This window comes from Aulonocara sp. 'chitande type north' Nkhata Bay, linkage group LG18 (assembly GCF_057382095.1).
Source record: "Aulonocara sp. 'chitande type north' Nkhata Bay isolate Kocher_YH1m ecotype deep benthic linkage group LG18, A_spYH_male_GT1.1, whole genome shotgun sequence".
Taxonomy (NCBI): domain Eukaryota; kingdom Metazoa; phylum Chordata; class Actinopteri; order Cichliformes; family Cichlidae; genus Aulonocara; species Aulonocara sp. 'chitande type north' Nkhata Bay.
In genome coordinates this window covers 39998631-40009106 of record NC_141361.1, presented here as the reverse complement: position 1 = coordinate 40009106, position 10476 = coordinate 39998631, and positions in this window count along the sequence as shown.

Below are 10476 nucleotides of genomic sequence, written 5' to 3'. Positions count from 1 at the left end.
TCTGGTTTTAGAGTCTCTGTTTATTGAGTCGTACTTCGGGAATCACCCTGTTGTGAGACAAGGGTATGCTGGGAGAGAATATGGCATTATACAAGCAGAGTGTTTTGGCTGTATCTGTAGATCTAGGAAATACACCTGTTATTGGTTATGAAAAAGAGTTAGCTGTGGTGCAGGTTTAATTTATAATTGTTGCATGAACTGTTAAAGAATTACAGACAGCTTTATGCCGATAGTGCAGGCATTTTTTTTACTTAAGTAGAAGTATGGCTGCTAGTGTCAGAAATACTCGAGTAAAAGTTTGATAATGTATGGGCTCAGAAATGTGCTCAAAGTAAGAAAGTCAAAGTAGTAACCTAGCTGAATATTGCCCTGTAATAAAATAATATTAGTAGGTGAGACTACAAACTTAGTCTGGTGGTGAACAGGCACAAGAGGGTCAGAGGCACATTTGGCAGCCAGGGTTAGAGTTCAGACACCCTGAGCCTGGTGGTTGGGCTAGCAACATGGTCTGGTAAAAGAGTCTAACATCCATGCATTACATGGTGTTGCGGCTGATAAAAAACAAACAAACAAAAAGCCCATAAACTAACCCCCTTGTTTAGAGGTGATTGTCAGTTTGCTGGGTTTTTTAGAGACGCTGACCCCTGAGGCGACTTTTGTCTTGATTTGGCGCTATATAAATAAAATTGAATTGAATTGAATTCTGGTAAGTATATATTGTTCGAGTCGCCCCTTGCTCTCTGTCGTGTGGTCCCTCACACCTTCATGCTGTGTGTCTTGTATGGATCACTGCAGCCCTCCATCCATCATTACATCAAAACTCTTCCACATCCTGCAGGTTTTCTAAACAATGTTTCTTTGCTTTTCAATAACAGTCTTGTAAAAGCAACATTGTATTCAAAGCCATCCAATTCTGTGTACGCAGTAAAAGTGATGAAGTTCTATTCAATTCAATTTTATTTATATAGCGCCAAATCACAACAAAAGTCGCCTCAAGGCGCTTCATAGATACAGAGAAAAACCCAACAATCATATGACCCCCTATGAGCAAGCACTTTGGCAACAGTGGGAAGGAAAAACTCCCTTTTAACAGGAAGAAACCTCCGGCAGAACAGGCTCAGGGAGGGGCGGGGCCATCTGCTGTGATTGGTTGGGGTGAGAGAAGGAAGACAGGATAAAGACATGCTGTGGAAGAGAGACAGAGGTTAATAACAGATATGATTCAATGCAGAGAGGTCTGTTAACACATAGTGAGTGAGAAAGGTGACTGGAAAGGAAAAACTCAATGCATCATGGGAATCCCCGGCAGCCTACGTCTATTGCAGCATAACTAAGGGAGGATTCAGGGTCACCTGGTCCAGCCCTAACTATATGCTTTAGCAAAAAGGAAAGTTTGAAGTCTGATCTTGAAAGTAGAGATAGTGTCTGTCTCCTGAATCCAAACTGGAAGCTGGTTCCACAGAAGAGGGGCCTGAAAGCTGAAGGCTCTGCCTCCCATTCTACTTTTAAATACTCTAGGAACAACAAGTAGGCCTGCAGAGCGAGAGCGAAGTGCTCTAATAGGGTGATATGGTACTACAAGGTCATTAAGATAAGATGGGGCCTGATTATTTAAGACCTTGTATGTGAGGAGCAGGATTTTGAATTCTGGATTTAACAGGAAGCCAATGAAGGGAAGCCAAAACAGGAGAAATATGCTCTCTCTTTCTAGTCCCTGTCAGGACTCTTGCTGCAGCATTTTGGATTAGCTGAAGGCTTTTCAGGGAGTTTTTTGGACTTCCTGATAATAATGAATTACAGTAGTCCAGCCTGGAAGTAATAAATGCATGAACTAGTTTTTCAGCGTCACTCTGAGACAGGATATTTCTAATTTTAGAGATGTTGCACAAATGGAAGAACGCAGTCTTACATATTTGTTTAATATGTGCGTTGAAGGACATGTCCTGGTCAAAAATGACTCCAAGGTTCCTCACAGCGTTACTGGAGACCAAGGTAATGCCATCCAGAGTAAGAGTCTGCTTAGATACCATATTTCTAAGCTTTTCAGGGCCGAGTACAATAACCTCAGTTTTATCTGAATTAAGAAGCAGAAAGTTAGCGGCCATCCAGGTCTTTATGTCTTTAAGACATTCCTGCAGTTTTACTCATTGGTGTGTGTTATCTGGCTTCATGGACAGATAGAGCTGGGTGTCATCTGCATAGCAGTGTAAATGTATGCTATGTCTTCTAATGATGCTGCCTAAGGGAAGCATGTATAATGTAAACAGAATTGGTCCTAGCACTGAACCCTGTGGAACTCCATAATTAACCTCAGTGTGTGAAGAGGACTCTCCATTTACATGCACAAACTGGAGTCTATTAGATAGATATGATACAAACCACTGCAGCACAGTACCTGTAATACCTACAGCATGTTCTAATCGCTCTAATAGGATATTATGGTCGACAGTATCGAACGCTGCACTGAGGTCTAGCAGGACAAGCACAGAGATGAGTCCACTGTCAGAGGCCATAAGAAGATCATTTGTAACCTTCACAGGCGAACTCTCCTTTCCACTACCCTGACATAGACTTTCCCAGGGAGGCTGAGAAGTGTGATCTCCCTGTAGTTGGAACACACCCTTCCGTCCCCCATCTTAAAGATGGGAACCACCACCCCGGTCTGCCAGTCAAGGGGTACTCCCCCTGATCTCCACGCATCATTGTAGAGGCGTGTCAACCAGGACAGCCCTACAACTCCATGAATTAATACCTTATCATGGTGGAGGATTTGTGTTTCCCAGGGATCCAAGTGGCTATGTTGTCCGGGGGCCCTTGCCCCCTGGTAGGGTCTCCCATGGCAAATTGGTCCTGGGTGAGGGACCAGATAAAGAGCGATTCAGAAGACCCTTATGACGATGATTTATCATTTCTGCATTTTTCATGTGTTAAAACAGAGTTAAATAAGCTTTTCATTATTTCTCTTAGGTTTTGTATCATCAGCGCAAGTAGTTTGGTTTCTGGCTTACAGCAGTCACTTTGGAACAGATTATTCTGCCCGTGACATATTTCAAAGTGTGTTTATAAAGCTGACCCATAATCAGCTTTTATTCTGTAGCACAATAGTGAGGTGAAGCACCATTCCTGCCTGCTTCTTGTTTCCTTGTTAGTTGGAGTGTGTGTGTCCAAATCAGAGCTTTCATTCTATACTCATTCAAAAACAACATGCTGCTTTTGTGAAAATCTTCCTTCTCTCCCTCCCACACCTGTCCTGATGTACGACAAGTGGGGTCCCGCCTCCTTCCAGGAAGCAGCTCACCTGCGTGTCTGTGTTTAGTGTCCAGGTGTGGAGTGGAGCTTGTTGTTGGTGTGTGTTTGAAGAAACTGTAAGTTTGCTTTGTTTCCTCCTTTAACAGTTTGTCTTTAGGAACTTTACTGTTTTACTGTTTGTTCAGCTCATGTTTGATGTCTTCACAGAACAAACTGTGTGTGTTTTTATTTCCGGTCTCTCCATTAAAGTCAGTGTGTAATGTTTCCCTGGCTAACATCACCTTGTGTACAGCTTAGTTCCAGCACAAGCAGCACAAATCTGCCGCTCCGTAGTTCACGGTAACGGACTCACAGCTGAAACTGGGAAATAGATACTGTATATGTTTGTAGATGAGCACAGTCCAGGAATACAGTTCTAGGTTGACTGTTTTTTTTATGTTAACTGGTTTAGATTTGTTTTCATATTCCAGTCTGAATGTTCCAGATGTTGGGTTCGCATTTTATTTATTTTCTGCGATTATATCACATGACTGAGTGTTTAAAGAACTTGCAGAATGCTCACAGTGACACAAAGGCAAATCTAATCTTTAATCAGTTTAGGCAGCTGGCCGCTGCCACACAGTTCATTGAAACCATCGACTCTCTGAGGCTATCATATAAATTTTACTAATTAAAATGGGTGTGTTTCCTTACACTCATGTACACGCTGCCATTATCTTCAGGGCAGTATTAGCCTTCTGAAGCTTTGGCACGCAAATCCTTATTCTATAGTTTGTCTGTAGTAATAGAAAACGGTTGTAGCGGTCATTAATAATTTTAATAAATCAATGATTTTATTTGTTTATTTATTGAAGTTGACTTTACTGCAGTTTGAATTTGGTGCTGAAATAAATACAGTGAAAAAATCTGTAGCTGGAGTTTGTACCATTAACCAATTTACTACACGGGTGCTGCAGATAGAGCGACTCCCAGATAACCCATGAATTGCTTGCAATCTTTAATCTATTCATATTTCTTGCCACCAATTTGAGTCCCAGTGTTAATTTCAATCATAGGGACCTCATCCTCAATTAGATTAGAGAATATTTACTGCAGATTGAATAAGAATAGATCTTGGGCTGAGACTGCATGAGAATGACAACAAAAATGAGAAAGGCATATAAAGGACAGGTAGCATACGAGGTGTCCCATATTGTCCTTAACTCAGTTAAATTATCTCTAATTAAAACATGTTGAGGGGTTAAGTTTCAAAGAAGCTACTGGGTTAGGTTTAGAAAGACAATCATGGTTTGGACTAAAATACAGTGGTTAACCTGTGTTTTCATGGTTACAGTAGGCAAGCTCTGTTTTGTCAACACCCTCCTGTCAAAAGTAATTTCTTAAAAATCCAGGCTCACCGGCATAAAAATGGACCATGAGCACAAAACATAGATTCCATTTATGTGACGGTTTTACAAAATACTATTAGACTGGGCCTTGAGTGAGGTAGCATCAGTGCATCTCATCTTTCTGTGGGTCAATAAATCAAAGACCTCCTGGAGCTTGTCTCTCGTTGGGAAATCTTTCTACTGTCTTTGTTCTATAAGAGGTGGAGCCCTGACTCATTCAAGGTAACGGCTGTCTTTTTTCTAAATATCAAGTACAGCAAGTTTGGACTTGGATGTTTGCTGTTATGTGTGAGTTCACTCAGGACTTCTAAGAAGAGGATTATGTAAATACGTCAGCTCTGTCACAGCAATAAGTGTTTTACACTGACGCTACAACAAGGTTTCATGTCCTCACACGTCAGTCAACTTTACTCTGACAGTTCGGTCAAACACAGTACTTTTGGAGTGAAAATCTGAAGGTGTAGCCTACATACACATACACACACACATGCACACATGCACACACACACACACACACACACACACACACACACACACACGCACAGCTGCATTTTGATAAAGGAAAAGTTCATTCATGTGATTGAATTTTAGGTTTGGCAGCGTTTTCAGTAGATAAAGGCGAATGGCTAAACCCTTAATGACTGGTCGGAGCGAAAACGCTTTGTTTTGCGTAACTACTTTTAAACCCCGGTGTTCCAGATTAACTGGCGTCGCAGATCAACATGTGTTGGTCGAACAGATGTGTGTTAAATTTGCTTTTCAGGAGCCTCTACTGACAAAACAGCAAATAAACACCAAATATTTCATCTGTGACATTTGTGAGGTTACCTCAAACACACTAAGTCAGTCTTATTGCTGTTCAACAACAAAATGTAAAAAAATGTCGCGAGTTTACCTGGTGATATCCTCATGTATGAGAAGAAGGTGAAAACAGCAAACAAATAAACGTCACCACACCGATGCTGTTCACAAGACAGCAAGAGTAAACAATCGGGAAAATCTTGTTGTCGTTGTCATTCTTTTGGTTTGTGTGCACTCGAATAGAGTGGAGTCAATTACCGCCACCTGTGTCCAACTGCCATAGTCTACAGCCAAATTAACTTGTGACACACATCTGCACCTGGCTCAATCGCTATGTTTGAATTCGTTTCATGCACAATACATTTGGAACTTTCTATTTTGTCTGCTTTTGCGTCTTGCAAATAAAACATTAAAATAAATGAAATGGTATTATGTATTTATTTTTTGCCTAAATCAGTAAGAAATGCCAAATTATATACACAAAGTTATAGAAATCACCATTCCTGTTGTTCCTGATGATTTCAATATTTCGTCCCATAACAAAGACATATGTCTGAGCAAATATATGACACATCCATATTTAATTAGTGTTGTATCATCACATCCTGTAAGCATAGTCTGTCTGTGTCTTTTCTGCGGAAATTAACATTTTCAGCGAATATAGATAATTCATCAACATGGCTGGAGAGTTGGTTTTTATATACAGTCTGTATAAGTGTGGTTAATATAATAAACATTTGTAAGGAGATGGCAGATACTGTGAATTTACAGCAGTTACACAGTGATTAGTAATAAACAGAGCCAGTGAGAGTGAGTGGATTTAAGAAAGTGAGTTAGTCAGGTGTGTCAGTTGATTTGTCATCTGTTTGTGAGTGTGGGGGAGAGTTAGAATTTCTTGGTTTTAAAGCTAAGCTAGGAATATTCATGATTTATTTCCAAAACTTGCTTATAATCAGAAATTGGTAGCAGATCTACTGACTATCACATAGCAGCTGGAGCAGTCTCACATGGAGGTCAGTCCACTACTGCCACCTGTGGCCAAGTGCCATAGCCTACTACTAGGTTAACTTGTGACACACATCTGCAGTAGAGGCTGAGTGGCTGCTCTTACACTGGTGCATTCAAATTAACCCCCAAACATACTGAAAAAAGCAATGCCAGCAATGTGGATTGTCGTGAGTAAAGCCAGTCAATAAGCAAAGACAACAGGGATCATTTGTTTCTGTTTATTATACAGCCAGATTAACTTGTGACACACATCTGCAGCTGGCTCTATCACCTATTTTGAATTTGTTTCGTGCTTGAGGTAACCTCACAAATGTCACAGATAAAATATTTGGTGTTTATTTGCTGTTTTGTCGGTAGCGGCTCCTCTAAAGCAAGTCTGCCACACATCTGCATGACCAACACCAGTTGAACTGCGACGCCAGTTAATCTGGAACACCGGTAGAATTGTAACCACCAAAGTAAAAATAAATATAGTGAAATAGGACATCCTTGGCGAATACCACGTTTCAGATCAAATCTCGGGGCGGAGCCGTTAATCATTTTAATAGAACTATTGTCATTTGTGTATAAGGTTTTGACAGCTTCACAGAAAAACTCTCCAAAGCCAAATCTTTCAATTTATTTTCCACAGAGTGGAAAATAAATTGATGTTCAATTGTATCAAAAGCCTTATAAAAATCCAGGAAGAGAATGAAGCTATTGTCACATACCAAATCAGAGTAATCAAGTAGATCCAAAACCAGCATAATGTTGAGGGCCCGAGTCGCCCATCCAGCCTCAAGTGTTGACAGCTGGAGGGCCTGAATCGCCCGTCCAGCCTCAAGTGTCGTCAGCTGGAGGGCCCGAGTCGCCCGTCCAGCCTCAAGTGTCGTCAGCTGGAGGGCCCGAGTCGCCCGTCCAGCCTCAAGTGTTGACAGCTGGAGGACCGGAGTCGCCCATCCAGCCTCAAGGGTCGTCAGCTGGAGGGCCTGAATCGCCCGTCCAGCCTCAAGTGTTGACAGCTGGAGGACCGGAGTCGCCCATCCAGCCTCAAGTGTCGTCAACTGGAGGGCCCGAATCGCCCATCCAGCCTCATGCCTCGTCAGCTGGTGGGTCCGAGGAGCCCACACAGCACCACGCCTCATCAGCTGAGGGGACCATACCAGCACATTCTCATGTCTTGTGACAGTCCGGGGAAGTCTGTTCAGCCGTCACCCGCTGAATCATCCCCTGCAACTTCTACTCCGTCACCTGCAGCATCCACATCTCTGCCTGCAGCATCCACATCTCCGCCTGCAGCATCTCCTCCTGCAGCATCTCCTCCTGCAGCATCTCCTCCTGCAGCATCTCCGCCTGCAGCATCACCTCCAGCTGCATCACCGCCTGCAGCATCACCACTGTCGGGTTCCGCAGCCGTCCCACTGCCATCAGGTTCCGCAGCTGTGTCTTCATCCACGCCTGGTCCAGCCTCTGGGTCTGCGCCCACGCCGCCGCTTGGTCCAGCCTCTGTGTCTTCGCCCACGCCGTTGCCTGGTCCAGCTTCAGCTTTGCCGCCGCCCAGTCCAGCCTCCGCATCCGCTTCAGTGTTGCCTGGTCCAGCCTCCGCATCCGCTTCAGCGCCGTCTGGCCCTGCCTCGTCTGGTCCTGCCTCGTCAGTTTCCGCCTCATCTGCTTCTGCCTTGTCTGGTCCCGCCTCGTCTGGTCCTGGTCCTAAACAATAGATAATCTGTATACAAAAAAAATCAGGGTTTTCTCCTCAACAGAGAACGTCCCCCGATTGAACAACAGCGCCGTAAAATAAGAAGAATGGCGCCTAATTACAGACTTAATAATACTGACTTAGTAATATGTCACGTGAAGATTCATCAGCCAGATTAAGTGTTTATGTCATGAACCGTAGTTCAGCACACAAGCTGGACCCAGAAGCAGAGACAACACGCCAAGGTGCACACAAAATAAACTTTATATTAACTAAGGGTGTCCCGGAAGGGTCAAAGGAAAACACGCCAGGTAACTAGAAAACCAAGGGACCGGGAAATAACTCAGGAATGCCGTAATCGGGACTGTGGGAGGCTGCAACAGAAAGAGGAAGAGGGTTACTGGGGAATGGAGAAATAACAGCATACGTGGGTAGAGAATTAATCTTATGGTCTAGGTGGGGCCGTGGGAACTGGAGGGGGGTGAGGGTCCGCAGGGGAACTCCAGGTGAATAGAGGAGACGAGTACCGGTAGTGATCCAAAACTCCAGGCGGGCAGGAAGACAGGCAGGAGAGGGCTTAAAACACGCCGAGCTGTTACCTAAGCGCACAAGGAAGCAATTTCGCAACCACCTTCACGTGGGTGCATGTTACCGCTGAGAGGCGACTAATGGACTGGTGTGGAGCAGCTGGTTGAGCTGGATTAAATAGTCCATTTGAAGATCGCCTGGGATGGGATGCAGGTGTGGAGTTGACAGCCACACCCGTGGGCGTGGGCATCCCATCAGCTCCTCGGACCATGACAGTTTACTGACAATTGACATTGATAGCAGACATCATCATCACTATTCCAACAATCCTCTCCACACAGACAAGCATAAACACACTCGAGTATCACTCGTTTATGCGAGTGTGGGGTGGCTGTAGCTCAGGTGGCAGAGCAGATCAGCCACTAACCAGAAAGGTCGGTGGTTCGATCCCAGGCTGCATGCCAAATATCCTTGGGCAAGATACTAACCCCATGTTGCTCTCCGATGCACTCATCGGAGTGTGGATGTATATGAATGTTAGATGCTTAGGAGTGCTTGTGTGATTGGGTGAATGAATTAGTTGTATAAAGCGCTTTGAGTGCTCAGAGAGAGTAGAAAAGCGCTATATTAGAACCAGTCCATTTACCATTTAAATCAAATTTAACACACATTTGCAATGACGCTAGTTCAGTTTACAATAGGGTTCATTCGCTAGGTCAGCAGGTGGCGGTATCCTCGTACACTGGGGAGTAAACTGCCATTAAACGAAACAGAAGAAGAAGAGAATATCTGCACATGCGCGGTACGGATTGGAGAGTCCTGATCCGTAACAATCTTTTTATTTTTCATTTTTTTGTCTACATTATATTGAAATGTTTCATTATTGCAAAAATTTTAAGAGATACTTATTATTCTTAACATCTTAGATACTCTGACCCATAACTTTCTTAAAATGCTTCGACTGGAAGTAGACACCTTTCGCACATGCGTGGTACTGATCAGGTTTCCGGTACGGATCAGGTAGTGACAGGCCACGCTTTGCTGATACGATTAGCCGTTCATAACACTTCCCACGTTGCAACATACGTCAGCGTGTCTGCCATTACTTGCCCAGAACCGGAAGTGACATCATTTCGTGGAAATTGTAGCTTTTTTTCCTATAGCGCGTTTACAGATTTACAGATATCCTGGTGTTTTTTGCTTTTTGGTTTTTTTTTTAATTTTTGACTTCATGTCTATCTGTATAGTTTCTGGGATCCTTAGAACTCAAACTACACTCTTGGAAATAGTTTGTTTTGAGGTTTTTTTGTTTTTTTCAAATTTGCATTTTAATATTTATTTTCGTTTTTCCTGCAGCACATAAAAATTGGTGTATCTCAAAAATAAAACTATGAAGACACTCAAAATAAATTTCACATGGTTGGAAGTTATGTTATGCAACTTTTTTGCATTTACACTGTTGAGGGACATCCTTCTAAAATTTCTTTAACCCTCTGGGGTCCTGGATATAATTGGCCGTTTTTGACTACTTTTGATTTTACCTCTAAAAAGATAAACCTAAAAACTGTTTATCTTGCCTTGTTTGGTATCATTATTTTCAGCACAACCTGAAATATCTGAAATTTGAGGTATTTTTTCATTTTGACATACTATATTAGCACAATTGATCTAAATTCAGAGAACAAATTCAAAATCAGAGTAGAAAAAAGATATATTTGTTACTGTAAAACCCACAAACATGTTTAACAAATCATTTTCATAACTTGAAATGCAAATAGAAATTGTACATTTCTAAAAACAAATATGCACAAGTTTTGTAAACAA